Source organism: Dermacentor variabilis, chromosome 8, assembly GCF_050947875.1.
Source record: "Dermacentor variabilis isolate Ectoservices chromosome 8, ASM5094787v1, whole genome shotgun sequence".
NCBI lineage: Eukaryota > Metazoa > Arthropoda > Arachnida > Ixodida > Ixodidae > Dermacentor > Dermacentor variabilis.
The window spans coordinates 78274140-78288896 of NC_134575.1; the positions used below are offsets into that span (position 1 = coordinate 78274140).

A 14757-nucleotide genomic window follows, 5' to 3' on the forward strand; every position below is an offset into this window, starting at 1 on the left:
ACGTTATGTAAAAGGGAGGCGACGATGATGTAATTATCTGAATAAAGAAACAAATAGTACTTTAATGGGTGTATTTTTCACCAGGGAGAAGGCCAACGCGGTGGTGGCGACGCTGAATAACACTAGTGTTTATCTTGGCCAATATATGTACAGGAAGTAGGAATTCATCCTCCTCTTGCGTACACAACACGGTACCGCAGGGTTCACGACGCTCTCACATACAGCAAGCTTTACGTACACAACAGCTTAGCTTCGAGAACATGCCTCTCAAAATGATCTGGGTAGGTAATGTAAAAACGCGAAATCTAAGAAACGTTGGCATATTCCACGAGCAGAAATATCGAAATAAAAACTTGAAGTACGCTTACCTTTGCCTTTAAGTTGTCTTTAAGAGGAAGCTTTAGCTCGGGTGCTCCTATCTAAATACATGCAAAAGGAGAATTCGTTTTTCTTGGTAACCACTGCCCCAAGTTTGACGAGATTTGTTGCATTTAAAAGAAAAACTTTAAAACCTAGTGAATGATGGTGTGAAATTTTTTATTTAGATCCTGAAATTTTTATTAAACATTGACAAAAATCGCAAATTTTCAGAAAGCGAAACTATCTAGTTTAACACTCTAACTCAGCAATGATATATGATATCACAATTCCATGAATTAGTACATCTAAATCGGACAAAATTTATATTACACATGATTTAATAGGCCGCATCGGAATTAGGCCCGAGCTAAAGCTTCATCTCAAGAGTGGAACGCGACAGCATTCTAAGATCCCTGACTGATTCTCGGGCTTCCCGCTAACTGCACCTTATGTTACGGTATTGTTTACTGGCAAACGCTGGCGGAAAATGCTATGCCCGACGGCGAGCTTATTGGTAGAAACGCGGCCTCTTGGGTTGGCCGATGCTGGAGGTTGTCCACAGCCGCACCAAACAATTTCACCATTTTCGCATTTCTGTTAATGCTTCGCACTTTTAATATTAAATCTTTTCAAACATACAAGGCATGCCCTGTCGCTGTTTTGCTTCATGACATTTTTTTGTGGGCTGTCATTCTCAAAATTCCGAGGAACAAGACCGACAGGACGACTTCGTCACTGGGTGCTAAGAGCTTCAAGAATACAGCACTGATGTCCTATACAAGTCCGGCGCCATGCACCAAGACGCCCATTGCCTATCACGTCATCCGGTGGACCCTCCCGACTACACTGCCCACGATTCCGGCATCTGCGTCCTCGCTGTCCCTGACTTGGGTGATATACGCAGTCAACAGCTCATCGATGCAAACTTGTGCTCCATCGTCGATCGTCCACGCTCTAATCACTTCGACCTGTCCCTCAGCTGTTCGTGCTCAGCGACAATGTTCTCTACGGTCGCAGTGCCAACTCCGACGGTCCCGAGCTTCTGCTCATAGGAGCTACGCCCCTCAGTGCTATTCTCCACCAGCTCCACGATGCCCTCCCCCTTCCCCCCCCTACGGCCAGCTACCGCGGAGTATCCCGTAAATACAACCGCGTGCGGCGTCGGTTCTTCAGACAAGGCCTTTATCGTTCTGTGCGCCGGTACGTCGCTAGTTGCGAGTCCCTCCAACGCCGCAAGCATTCGTCCTTGCAGCCTGCCGACCCACTTCACCCTATACATTCCAATTAGTCCGTTCTACAGCATCGGCCATGTCCTCGTTGAACCATTTCCGACGAGCATTTGTGGGAACAAGTCGATCACCGTAGCTACTGACTACGCGATGCGATGCGCCATCACACGGATACTGCCGATTAGTTGCGCCCCTGACGTTGAAGATTTTCTGTTTTACGAAGTCATCCTCCACCACGGCTCGCCACGGCAGCTGCTCGCAGATCGCGGTCGATCTTTTCTCTCACAAGCTTTCAGCGATATTCTTCGCTTGCGTTCCACACGTTACTAACTAACTCCCGCCTACCACCCGCAGACTGCTTCCCTTGCAAGTGGCATTCGTATACAACACCGTCAGCTTTCCCTCAGTTTATCTATTCTTTGGCCGCTATCACACGTTCTATTTTGAGGCACTACTTCCATCATCTACGCACGCTTCTGCAGAACATGCCCGCGACGCTATATTTCGTACTCAAATGGCTTGTCACATCGCACTGCCCCGTCTCTTTGCCTCGTACATGACTGAAAATGCACGTTAGGATAGCAAACACAGAACCGTTCACTTGAAACTAGGCTCCTTGATTCTTTTTGGACGCCTCGCCAGGACGTCTACCCGTCTTCGAAACTTTCCCCCTACTCCAGGCCCTGAAAGGTACTGCGCCAGCTACGCCAGAGTTCACAAACGAGATCACTCCATTGAATGGTCACTCGTCATTCATTTTCGTCCACCGACATAGTGCGTGTGTGCCGTCTCAAGCCGTACATTTTAGCCTCCAATCCTTTCCTCGTAAATGCCGAGACTGCACTTTGACCATCGGGGGTAATATCTTACCGGCCATTCCCGCATTCTGAAGAAGGCGCTCCGAAGGATGACGAAGACAATACAAAAAGCACGTTCGTGTTTGTTATTCTGCCATCTTCGATGTGAATTATCGGCATACATATGTAGATTTTGTCTACTTTTTATCTACGTCCCAATATACCTACATATTACGTTTCAAATATCTAGGTGCTACATATGGACAACATTCTTGCAACATGGTTTGGACGGCATTTGAACGGTGGTGGGAATAAACAGGGTGTTTCAGCGGACACTTTCAAAATTGTGTAAAGGTTGTCTGTGGCAGATAGCTTATTTCTAGTTGATGAGCCGGTCTACTCCAAGCGGCGGACACTTCTTGCACAAAAAAATTGAAATGCAAAATCGACTAATTAACAAGAATTCACTAATTAACCGTTTAGCTAATTATGTTATGACGCATATTGCAATTTACAAATTCCAACCATGGAGTTCGCAAGGCGGATCCAATTGGAACAAGCTTTCATGATTGCACTAGTTTCGAAATACGAATTTCCGAACTTTGCGGGAAAATGCACTGGCGCTCCGGTTAATTTGTTAACAAAGCGTCGTTTCATGCACTGAAGAACATAAATAACTGGAACGCCGATGCATTTCTCCGCAAAGTTCGGGAATTTATATCTCGAAACTGGTGTCGTCCTTAGAATTCGTTCCAAGTAGATCCGCCTTGCGAAGTCCACTGCTAGAATTTGTAAATTGCAATATGGGTCATAACATAATTAGCTAGAAAGTTAATTAGTGAAATCTTGTTATTTAGTCGATTTTGAATTTCAATTTTTTGTGAAAGTGGTGTCCGCCGCTTCGAGTAGACCGGCTCATAAGCTATAGTTAAGCGATCTGCCACAGACAACGTTTAAACAATTTTGATTGAACGTGTTCTCTGAAACACCCCGTATATAGCCGAGTATTGTTTAAAAATGATTCGCAACTACTTTGTGTCGAAAAAAACGGTGTTATCAGAATGACTCACCGGTGGCGGTTGCCTCGAATCCAGCCATCACGATCAGCAATGCACCGGATATTGCCTTCATTCCGGCTGGCGATTCCTGGTTGCGAGTAGGGCGTGTTAGAAGGAGCTTGTGAGAACTACGAACGATGTTCCGAATTTTCCGCGGTGACGACGGCGTTACACTATGTCAGTGTAAAGAAAAAGCTCGGGACGAGCACGCGGAATAAGTAACACCTTATACCTAAGATCGAATTCGCGCATAAATATCTGCAATACAACTTTTCTCGCTTGGCGCCTCGCACGAATACCGAGCTTATGCCGGCAATGCCAAATCTCCGACCCTTTATTTCACAGGAAAACGCTACAGCCAGACTTGCCACGGCGTATCTTGTACTTTTGTACCAGGAAATGATTTCAAGAAATCATTAATAACACTGAGGAAGGCAAGAACATTTCCCACTGCACATGAATGCCGTCGGCCAAAATCAGTGCCTGCAATAGAAGCTCTATAAACAGCGCTTTAGTTGGCATGCATCCTGAAGCATTTACTTTAAGTAAATTGTTGCCATTCAAGGATCAACCGACAACAGCGGCACAGGGGCTATATCGCCTTTTTGTCTTGAGAACAAAACTGTAGATTAAGCTTATAGACTGCGCGACCGCCTTTCCATGGCTACAAGAGTGCAAAAGAAAGCCTCATGTACTTGGATGTAAATGCACTTAAGAACATCTGGTGGTCAAAATTGTTCAGGATCCGCCGACTGTGGCATTTCTCGAAGCGTTGTGTCGCTCTCGCACGCAAAACCTGATAATTTCAACTGCATCATTCAAGTATGCCAGCACCAAGAACACACCCACGCAGGAGACATCCCGATGCTATAGTGAGTATGTCTAGATATTCCTACATCAATTTAAGGGGGGCGACGTGCCTTGATTTGTATTATTTTCCCGCGAAGTCTCAATGAACGCTGATTTCCTCATCTACGCGAAACCTATTTCATCACCGTAGTCCGGAGAATAGCCTCAGGGTTGATACTAAGCGGACACCGCTAGAGCGCCGATCAATGGAAATTCAACATCAAACCATTTTCGTTATAGTAAAGGTAGTCTACCGCGATTCATGTTAGCCAGGCTAATGGCGCCATAGTCGCTTTCTTTTTGCAGACACCGTGCATGAGTTCAGTTTGCTTCTCTGATGACGTGTAAAGTGCAGTTCTTGGTGTCATTATGAAACCAGCGTATTCAAGGGACCCCAGCATGTACAGCTAGTAGTTATGTTTCATTTGAACCACGACAGCTGCTGCCATTATTAGGGCAAGTATGCAATGAAGAACAGCGCACTTGCGGATTAGGTTAACAGTCAATTACAATATATCTCCCAAGCGCTTTCCATGGAACATTCATTTGCTGAATGCTTAAATAAAGTGTTCATTACTAAGGATTTATATAGTCTTCGTCTTCGCTTCTATTCCATAGCAAAAAATGGATTCGTAATATCTACTCTACTGCCACTATGGTCTTAAAGTAACCAATGTTTGTAACCATGTAAAGAGGTAATGATTCAAGTGCAATATACTAATATGCAAAATAAAAATTAGCCTTCTCTCGCCAATGGGCGGAAATTATTATGACATGTTTGGCAACTGGATGTCCAACTAATTCATAGGTGCACTCGACGTGTTAGGGTCATCCATAGTTAGGCAGGCGTTTAGGAACGAGACTAATAAATACCCCCAAAACATTGTTTACTCTCTATCTCGCTGTGTAAAAAACACACAGGATAAGCATACATAAAATAAATTGCGGAAAGTATTCAGCAATATGGGGCAGACACAAGCCAGAAAGCTTCAATGACCTTAACCCAACGTCTCGTATAGCATTGCTTGGAATTTCCACAAACATGTCTTGTCCTTTCTGACCAATACATGTACATTTCTCATGCTTTACACTGCAGCGGGAGAGTTGCAGATTTATCTGACCATCGTTTAAGGAAAAAACTCGAGGCGCTTGCCAAGCTTCTCCCTCTTGTGCCTGCTCTAAACCTAAAAATGATTATTGCTGCCTGTCACTCACTGTTCCACAGTCATTCAGTCAGAAACTGCGGACTTGATAATGAAATCTTGTGTTATAGGTTTTCGCAAACAAATATCAGTATTTAGTACACAAGTGTAAGCATATAGATGACAATGTAGTAGAGCAAAAGCTTGCTAACCTCTTTTGTTTAAAAGTATGTTCAGTTAACAACCCTAATTTTTCAGAAACCACAGCAGCGCAAAGGAATTCTACAGGCACTTGGCACTGGCCACAGGACACTGCCAGTCTAATTTTGACACACAAGTGTCATCGGCCCCACTAACTATGGCTGTGAAGAAATCGAAACGACGTCCCAAACGCCAAGACACTTTTAGAGCGAGTTATACAAGCAACGTTTCCCTGTTCATAGCCCTAACTTGTAAAGTTTACAGAGGCACCTTAGTCTCCTTAGGTGCATTGAATGCGAAAGCATTGCGAGTCTTCCGCGCGATCCTTTCACTTGGTCATGTGCTCGAATTGGACAAAGTCAATTTTGAGGATGGGCCACCCATTTTTTGGGAGTGAGTAAAGTCAATTATGAGAGGGGGCCATGGGTGGGTTTCGAACATGGGTCAACTCCATTTGCGAATTGGGGAAAGTCAATTTTTTTGGGGTGTGGAACCCGGCGTCCCTCCGACGCCGTGACTGTTCCTCGTTAGATTTTTTCGAGAGGTTCGTGACGTCGTCACTTAATCACGGGTGTTTTTGTACCATTGGATGTTAACGCCGGACGGACGCCGTTCCGCTTCATGGTGCATACAAGGCTTCCACATTAAAAGCTCGCGCGACTGCCTCCGAGACCGACCTTTGCCTTCCGGTAAGCGTTCAGATGTGACATGGCAAATACGAATTGCGTATTTCGAGTATTGGTTGCTCCGCTCGTTAAGCCTGCTTCCCGCATTCGTTATAAATCCGTCTTGTCGCCGTCGCAGCACCAGCGTCCCCTCCCACTTCTCCCTTCGCTCGCGGCATACGAAACAAGCGAACGTGCGTTCCGTCTAATCCCTTCTCATTCACACCCTCTCCTGTTACGGCTGAAGCCGATGCACACTCCCTCCTCCTTTCCACCTGCTTGGGAGGAAGAGCAGGACTAAGGGGGGTACAATCATTTCGTTGACATCTGCACTCCCTTTTTAAATAATACTTTCGCATAGTGTGTCCGGCACAAAAAACACCACGACACAAGCCTTCTTACAGGAGACTCCCTAGAAGCGAGGTATTTCTCGTTGGGAGCATTGCAAGGTTCTTTTTATGTCTTCTTAGGAGCCTGCCATATTCACGGCTCCAGAAGTGTTGCTACACAATCGACTGTTGTCTACTGCTCCTGCTGAGGGCTCGGCACAACAGTTGGCGGTGCTGATGGCACGCCAGCTACGGGTTCATTGATACCTGTGGTTTGCGATCCAAAGCAACGCTTTACTGTGGATTGCGCTGCATTGGAAAGGCTCAGATATTTATTTAAGTCTATGACATGAGCACGATGCGTGCGGCGAGTTCCGGGAAATTGAGCTACAACCATGGCGCCGGAAAACATTACTAATTCGTTTATAGAAATACAGAAGAACTCAAGTTCTGGTCATAAACAAGAAAGAAAGGGTCGATTTCTCCCCATGCTTTCTTTTTGCTTCCTATTCCTGTCGCCCGAATATGGTTGCTTACAGAGCTTACCGTGATAAACTGTGATTAAATATAGAATAACGGCACGCGAAACAGTATCTAACACATGCTAGAACACGTATAGGTAATGAAACGTGCTTGTCATCGTGCCTATCATGAAGTGCAAACTTGAACTACTAGAAGTTGTGCACGGCCACGACTCCTACGTCCTGTAAAAACGTTGGAGTTGTGGTTTTGACCAGACATAACGCACGTCGTGCCTGTTTAAAGTGTGGAGCGTGCTACGGATGTAAATTCTAAACTGCTTGCAGAATACTGGTTTGAGCGAGTTGGTGGCATTTTATTATGGGAGTATTTCGCACGCAAACTACAAAACGAAATGAGGCTGTTGCGCTTAACTTCATGAAGTCTGCCATCTTGGTTCTCTAGCTGATAGGCGAAAGCCTATCGCGCAGAAGTAGACCGCCAGTCGACGAACGCGAATCTTGTTTTTGACGTATCAATATATGCTATGAAAGTACTGACTGAGTACTCTTCAGCCTCCAAGACCGTACGGAAATTTCACTTCATTTTTTTTCGATAAATTTCTAGCACCGCGATGACTTCTAGTGTTTACTACAAGCGACTATCAAGCTGGACAAGAAGTGTCCCGAACTTGCACTGCGTGGTCTAGAGTTATGCTTTCAGATGCTTCGCAGTGTGCCCGTTAAGAATAATCACTGTGAGAGACTCATGAATGGTGACTTCTGATTATCTGGTTAAGACGAAGTCACCGTCCACGAATGTTGACGCTTGATTTGAAGGGAAAATGTACGTTCACAGTAGGCGCTTCGCTCGGTCACCAATCAGAGCGCACTGACCTGTATAGGTTTGCACAGTACATCAGACATGGCGTCCACGAGGTACGTGGAATGGTTCTTGACATGGTCCTGGGCAACGTTGAAGTGACTCTTTGTCAGGATGGCACTCAGATCCATCGTGCTAAAGGAAGAAGAACAAACAATAGAAATACGGTTTACACGTTTCAAAATATCCTATATTGCTAGAATAAAGAACGAGAAACAGGCAAGGTGCAAGCCAACATTCAAACATCCCCATAAAAAAAGAAAAGTCAGTAACACCGTGCAATATATGTATCCACTGTCAGGGACATTCAAATACCCTGGACGTTACAGGTTGCCAACATCTACATACACCTTTTCAATATCACCAAATCTTACCGTGCTGACCTTACTGCACCATATGTACCATTAAAGAAAGCGCCCGAATTCCTCCAAGAACGTTCCTCCAGGTATGTTCTCGCTTTCACTAGTGTTTCGGTACCACGGCACAAATTAGGAGCTAGAAATGGAGTTTGCTTTTGTACATGTTTTTCCTTCCACATTTATCATACTCTCCCCATAAGGCCAAGCAAAACAATGCTTCGATTACTAGGGCTCAACATCCTGCCCATGTGGCAATGTGTAGTTGAGACCCACACGCGCTATCTGCGCTATCAGGCAGTATATAAAGTTGGCAATCCTTCCGTATTTTATGCCTGACAGACAGCTGAGTGTCCTGACATCTTCGCGTGTACATCACTGGCCATAGCAATACTTCAGCGAGACTGCAAGAGCGTCGCATATCGGGCTAATTCACAATCCATTTCTATCGCAATTAGTCACAGGCGTCGGCTTACCGCCTTTGCTAATGATGCGTCCAGCACATGTATTTGCTTGAATAATTTTTGTTGCGAAGAACTTCAGCTTAAGATCTCATCTTTTTTGGTGAGTACAGGCCCAGATATTTTAATTTATAGGGCACGCTGGGAGAGCTTGCTTAACTTGTAATAAATTACTTCACGAACGGAGAACTCAATGAAACGTGCCGTTATTTTCAAGAGTTTACCGCCATGTTTTCAACCTATGGGCTTCTGTGGAAGCTTCGCGACCAGGTATATTTAGCTTGTGCATAGCCTGCATAGAAAACACACATGTTGGATCGAAATGCCGAACTTAATAGGCCACAATCGCACGCACACTTCTAGTGTCAAAGCAGACTAGCTCCACGATATTATCGGCGTGTCACGTGTCACCTCAAGCACAGGTGAAGCCAACCGAGCGGGCCAAATCTGTGAAAAGACACAAGAAAGGGTCCAAGGTAACGGCGCTATATGCGATCAACAGTATTTTTTATAGAATGATTACTTTCAATGAAGTATTCCGAACTGTAACTTAATCCAACAGTGACTCATTCGTACGTTCAGTTTCGATTCAGAAACTTAGTCGGAAAGAATGTTGCCCAACTTGGACGCTACCGCGCGCAGCTTACAGCAAGGCCACGAGGAGGACACAGAATAGGATACTCCACTTCGTTCGGGTCACTGCATTTCTGTTTCTGCCTTCGAGTCTGTCGATCTCTACAGTGACTGAATACAGATGTGGCAGAGCCGAATGACTGGCAAGGCAGTGGCGAGGAAGATGCAAGCCGTGATGGTGATAGACCAGTGCTTCCGCATAGCAGATTGGTGACCCTGACAGGAAAGAATTCAACAAGGACCCTCCTCTTCGTAAATATTCATCACCACAGCATTTTCAATGCGATAAATGTATTCTTGATTCCTGGTCAGTCACTAAGTCATAGATCAGTCGTGAACTTTAATTTCACAAAATTCATCTGCTAATTGAATGGAAACAGTCTAGGGGTGTTACTAACAAGGGACTTATTGTGACGGAGCTTGTTTAGTGGTCGGAGAGAACAGGGAGACCCAAGTACAATTGATTTCATGATTGTTCCGTTCTACAGTCTCCGTAACTTTAATGCACAGAAAGACAATTATATAAAACTAATTGGTCTTCGATGATATGATAATAGACGCGCTGTTTGGTTTGCTCCTGCAGCGACCGAAAAGCAGTTGGATTTGCAGTAATAAATGACTATAGGTTAATTTGAAGTCACAGGATTTTTGCATCTCAAACCAGAAACAGAGGTAACAAGTCACAAGTACTGTTTAAAGGGGATCGGTTTCTCATGAATTGTCACGATATCGCATGATGGCACACAGTAAAATGTTTAGTTATTCATCAAATGGACCGAAAAAATTGTACCAGTGCGTTCATCTGTGTTGTGCTTGCTAAAACAGTAAAATCTCAACATAAAGTACACTCCTTAGATGGTGTATTTTTTTTTAGTTTCACTAAAATCTTGAAAGCATCGTTTGACTGATAGAAAAATTTTAATTCTTTACCTGAATTACACAATCAGGCGGCCAATAACCTTACGCGAAATCGCTATGTCTAATTCAATAACTGCCATAATAAGACTGATTACCTACGAATCTACGAATTGTAGCTACGAGTATGCAAGGCATATCGGACTTGGAACGAATTCTGAGGATGGCACTGGTTTCGAGATGTGCGCTGCCAAAGTTGCGCTAATATTACACTGTTCTTCCAGTTTTTTTTTTTTTTTGAGAACGATGTTTTATGCACGAAAGCACAAATGTAACTGGAACAACAATGCAGTTCGTCGGACACTTGAAAATTACTGTCTAGAAACTGGGGTTGTCCTCAGAATTTTTTCCAAGTGGATTGCGAACTCGTGGAAACCGGCTACTACTCGTAAGTGGAAACGTGTTCCGTGAAGTAATCAAAAATATAATGAGTGTGCTTATGGATATATTTCAAATAGGCATCTTGATTTCTATTAGACGTAGTGGCCGCCTTATCACGTAATGTAGTTCAGGGGTTAAAATTGTGCACTCTGCCACGGGCAATTTCCTCTCAACACGCTTGTGTATGCGTAGAAAAGATTGATGACATTAGCCTGTGTATATTACGAGATCTTATGCCTATCGCTAAAACACACATTCCTCAAATTTTCCTACCGTATCAGATTCAACTGCTTTCTTGAATATTTTTTTTAATTTCTCGTATTTATCTATTCGATTTTCTTGCAACTGGGTATCTGCCCATTCTTGATCCTTCTTACACTATGAGCATGTGCCACTGACAAAAGCAACACAGAATGCTCAAGTGAGTTTACCCGCGGTAAGTAGTATTTACACCGTTATTGGGTACATTTCCACCGTTGTTCTCTGACACACACCGAACACTGCGTTCGCTGTCGAGACATCACTAGCATCGATGCCTTGCCATGCGCACACACCTGTCGTGGGGTGTGAGTTTACCCAGAGCTTGTAAACAGTATAGCCACATGAAAACTGCGTTACATAGGATGAAAATAAGCCCGACCGTACGCAATGCATTTAGGCGATCCGATTTATGAGCTATCACCATGAAGAAATCGGCGCGGCTCCGCAACTGGAAATAAGACACGGACGACGCAGCACGATGTCTTCTTTTAGTTTCAGCGCAATTTTCTTATCGATCGTTTCGTAATATCTATATAACCGCAGCACCGAAGTTTCACGTCAATCATGTTTCCAGAGCCGGATCAGCGTAATCTTCAATATACTGCTTTCAGTACCCATAACCATATGGTCATCGCCAAGGAAATCGAATCCGTGTTTTCGTTCTCAACGACACAGCTCTATATCCAGTGGGGTCACTCAGGCGGCCTTACGACGTATGAGCCTGAAGTATTTCACAATAACGAGACCTGAATCCGACGATGAGCGAAAGCTTTTGCCTCAGGGGAATGTAATATCAAGACAGTTTTACAATATGACTATCACTTCCCCACCTCACCTTCATCATCAGCAAAGCCATGTATGTGAACGAGAGAAGCACTCGCAGTTGGCCCATCAGGTGAGCTAAGCAGACCGCTAGCAGTTGCTCTGGTCGGAAAAAGGTATCTGGTTCACCGACTGCACGAGTGCAAGTCTTCTTTCACACGTAACATTTGTTTCAGAGGAACCCGTGTAAAGCTTTTATTCTCCTACAGTTTCTTGCAAAGTCAGGGGTTAACTTTCTGTTTCACCACGGGGCTTCGAATGTTCGGTTACAGCGATGTTCACTATAGAGAGAGAAAGAGTGAGAGAGGGACAGAGTGGATGAAAGAGGGCTCCACGATTCCATAGACAATTAATACTACATAGATCCTTCATAGTACTAACATAATTTACATAGATTGTGTTGCTGGCAGACTTCTTGAGAGTTGTCTGCCATGGAAGCGACTGCTTCCCTAAACAGTGTGCTCGTTGATTGTCCATCGGCATCACTTATGCAATTGAGTATGAGCTGCTGTATGAATAGAATAACGGAAGAAAGAATGCCGACGGACCCAGCTCACTGTGGCTCTCGACGTTAATGGGAGCAATAATCTTAGTAATGAAGCGACACAGCGAACTACACAGCTGTCATCTTCGAACGGTAAAATTCTCAAAATTCCGCGGTCGCGACACAGTGTTGGGGAAAGAAGGGTCAGTTAAAGGTGTTTGTACTGTTTTCTTTGGGTGAAGCTTGCTTTGAACACACATATATTGAGGCGTGCGCATGCACTTTAGTAACGACAATTTAGCTTTAGACGTCGGCACGGAAGCAGCAGCAATAAACGTGCAATAGCAGAGACCGGCAAGGTGAGGCATAGTTTATCAGCACTGACGTTTTTCTGCAAATCTGATGTTGCTCACTTCGACTACTTTAAGAACACTTAACTTAGGAAGTGTATAAACCAGCTCGAAACTAATGTCCCCTCGTCCATGCAAGTTATCCAGACATTTTGTTTTACCTTTATCTTTAAAATATTTTGTCAGTCTAATTCACCTAATATTTCAGCCAAATCACAATCGATGCCTGAACGGCCTGCCTCGGGGCTGTTTGTCAGTTCTTTCGCCAGTATGCTTAACCCGATTGCGAGCGCAGGAATTGCAGAGTCATGCCGACACCCTACGAGGGCTGAAACTCTCATCTACATTGTTAATGCCATATAATGATCGTTAGCAAATGGTATATAGTTTCCATGTTTCTTTATTATCAAATTGCTTTTTTTGGTTAGCACATCATTCCTTATCTGCTGTCACCTAGCTAATAATTTCCACATGATGATCGCGGTTCAAACAGTGGCCCATGACCTAAGAAGACATTTATTAATACCGGCTCTTAAGATCATGGCCATTGGATAGATCTTAATTCGAGCTATAGGAAAACACGATAAATCCTGTGCCAAAAAGACCAAAGACCATCATGCAGACAATAAGAGAATGAAGACCGCGTTAGAGACAGTGATTCCTGTGTTAATGACAGCCAAATATTCGAAGTCATCGGGTTAAAACCACTCCTTCATTAATGCTCTTCATTGGATAATCGTTTTCGCATATTCTTATGCACCAGACGAGCTCGCAAAAGGCGTGGTTGATTTGATTTCGTTTTGACTGTCTTAAGTCGTTTTTGCAAAATTCTCATATACCCATTCTTATACAAGTAAAGGATGTCAGCTAACGGTTCTCGGACTAAACCTGAAAACTGCAACACATTTGGATTTGGTACTGTACGAAGCACAGACATTGTCAACAAATGTGACAACGATCTTGCACTCCACGTGCCTAAACGTTTATTCCGACTACTTTTGTTCCGGGTATGCAAACATCCCACACAACTCTGAAGCTATTAAGTTGCGGACTAGTCGGTACTACATTCAGACGCACACAACATGTGTGTGTTACCTTTCTTGCACTAGTCTGTGCGCATTTGCGCTAAACAAAAGCGTCTGGATTCACAGAAACCTCTTATGCAACAGCTTAACGTAAGAGAAAATTTCAGCAAGCTCTGATGCTGTAGATAATAGTAAATTCATCTAGCCAATGACAACGAGCACTTTGAACTCAAAGTTTGTCAGTAAGGTTAGAGCTACGACAGCAAAAAAAAAACAAGTTACGGTTAAAGCGAGAACTCGCTTTACGCTACGCTGCGTTTGTCTTTCCTCTCCGTCTGGGCTCTATGCGTACATCCATATTGAAAACAAAGTCGAACTCTGATATCAATGTTAGCCACGCCTACCTCGTGGTACGTCATTACTTGGCACCAGCAGGACGCCTTGGTTTTGAGATGAAGGCTGACGAAGAATCGATGTAGTGCACGAATGGTGACACTTCCAGCAGCTCGTATCATAACCTTTGCTGGCGAGGTTCCAACACTCAACATCCTTTGCTCCGCCGCAACCTGCCAAAAGACGAAATATTAAGCAAGGTTATCTTGATCCCTCTTACTTCGAGCTGTTCCCTTTTAAGAAAGCAACACGAAGTCAAAGTTGAAACCTACGTCATAGTAATTACAATATTCCTCTTGCTACGCAGACGTTGTCGTGCTCGTCCGTTGCAGCATACTGGCGCCCGAGGGTCTCTCATATATCTAAATAGACGCAATTACACTCACAACATGAGCGAAGCACAAAACTCCGCATAAATTACAATGCAGCGATTCTTCCCTAAGATGCAGCGGTGAGCGCGTCCAGCTCCTAAGTGCACCTTTTCGCAAGCGCGTGAGTTCTAGTCCCTTTAGCACTCACCTACAAAGTTTTGCGTACACATATTTTGCGAAGAAGTCGCGCCTCCGGACAGCGCCATAGCCAACGCTCCGCTACGTTCTTATCGCGCTTCTGGTTGCTGGTGTTTAGCTAGATGATGTCTCACGCTGCTTTGCCGTTTCTTCTCGCCGCGTCCTTCAAGTAACGCACCACCAATAAACCTTTTAT

General features: G+C 44.3%; 1 protein-coding gene across 1 annotated transcript in view; it reads right to left on the reverse strand.

Moving 5' to 3' along the window:
* The window catches only part of LOC142590346 (uncharacterized), a 173888-nt gene extending 159734 nt beyond the window's left edge, over positions 1 to 14154 (reverse strand). The window contains exons 1-3 of the mRNA XM_075702401.1: positions 14064 to 14154; positions 7986 to 8106; positions 3457 to 3532 (exon numbers count right to left, since the gene is read on the reverse strand). The gene's annotated coding sequence lies outside the window, so the exon portion shown is untranslated. The remainder of the gene's footprint in view (positions 1 to 3456; positions 3533 to 7985; positions 8107 to 14063) is intronic.
* Between the last annotated feature and the right edge of the window lie 603 nt (positions 14155 to 14757).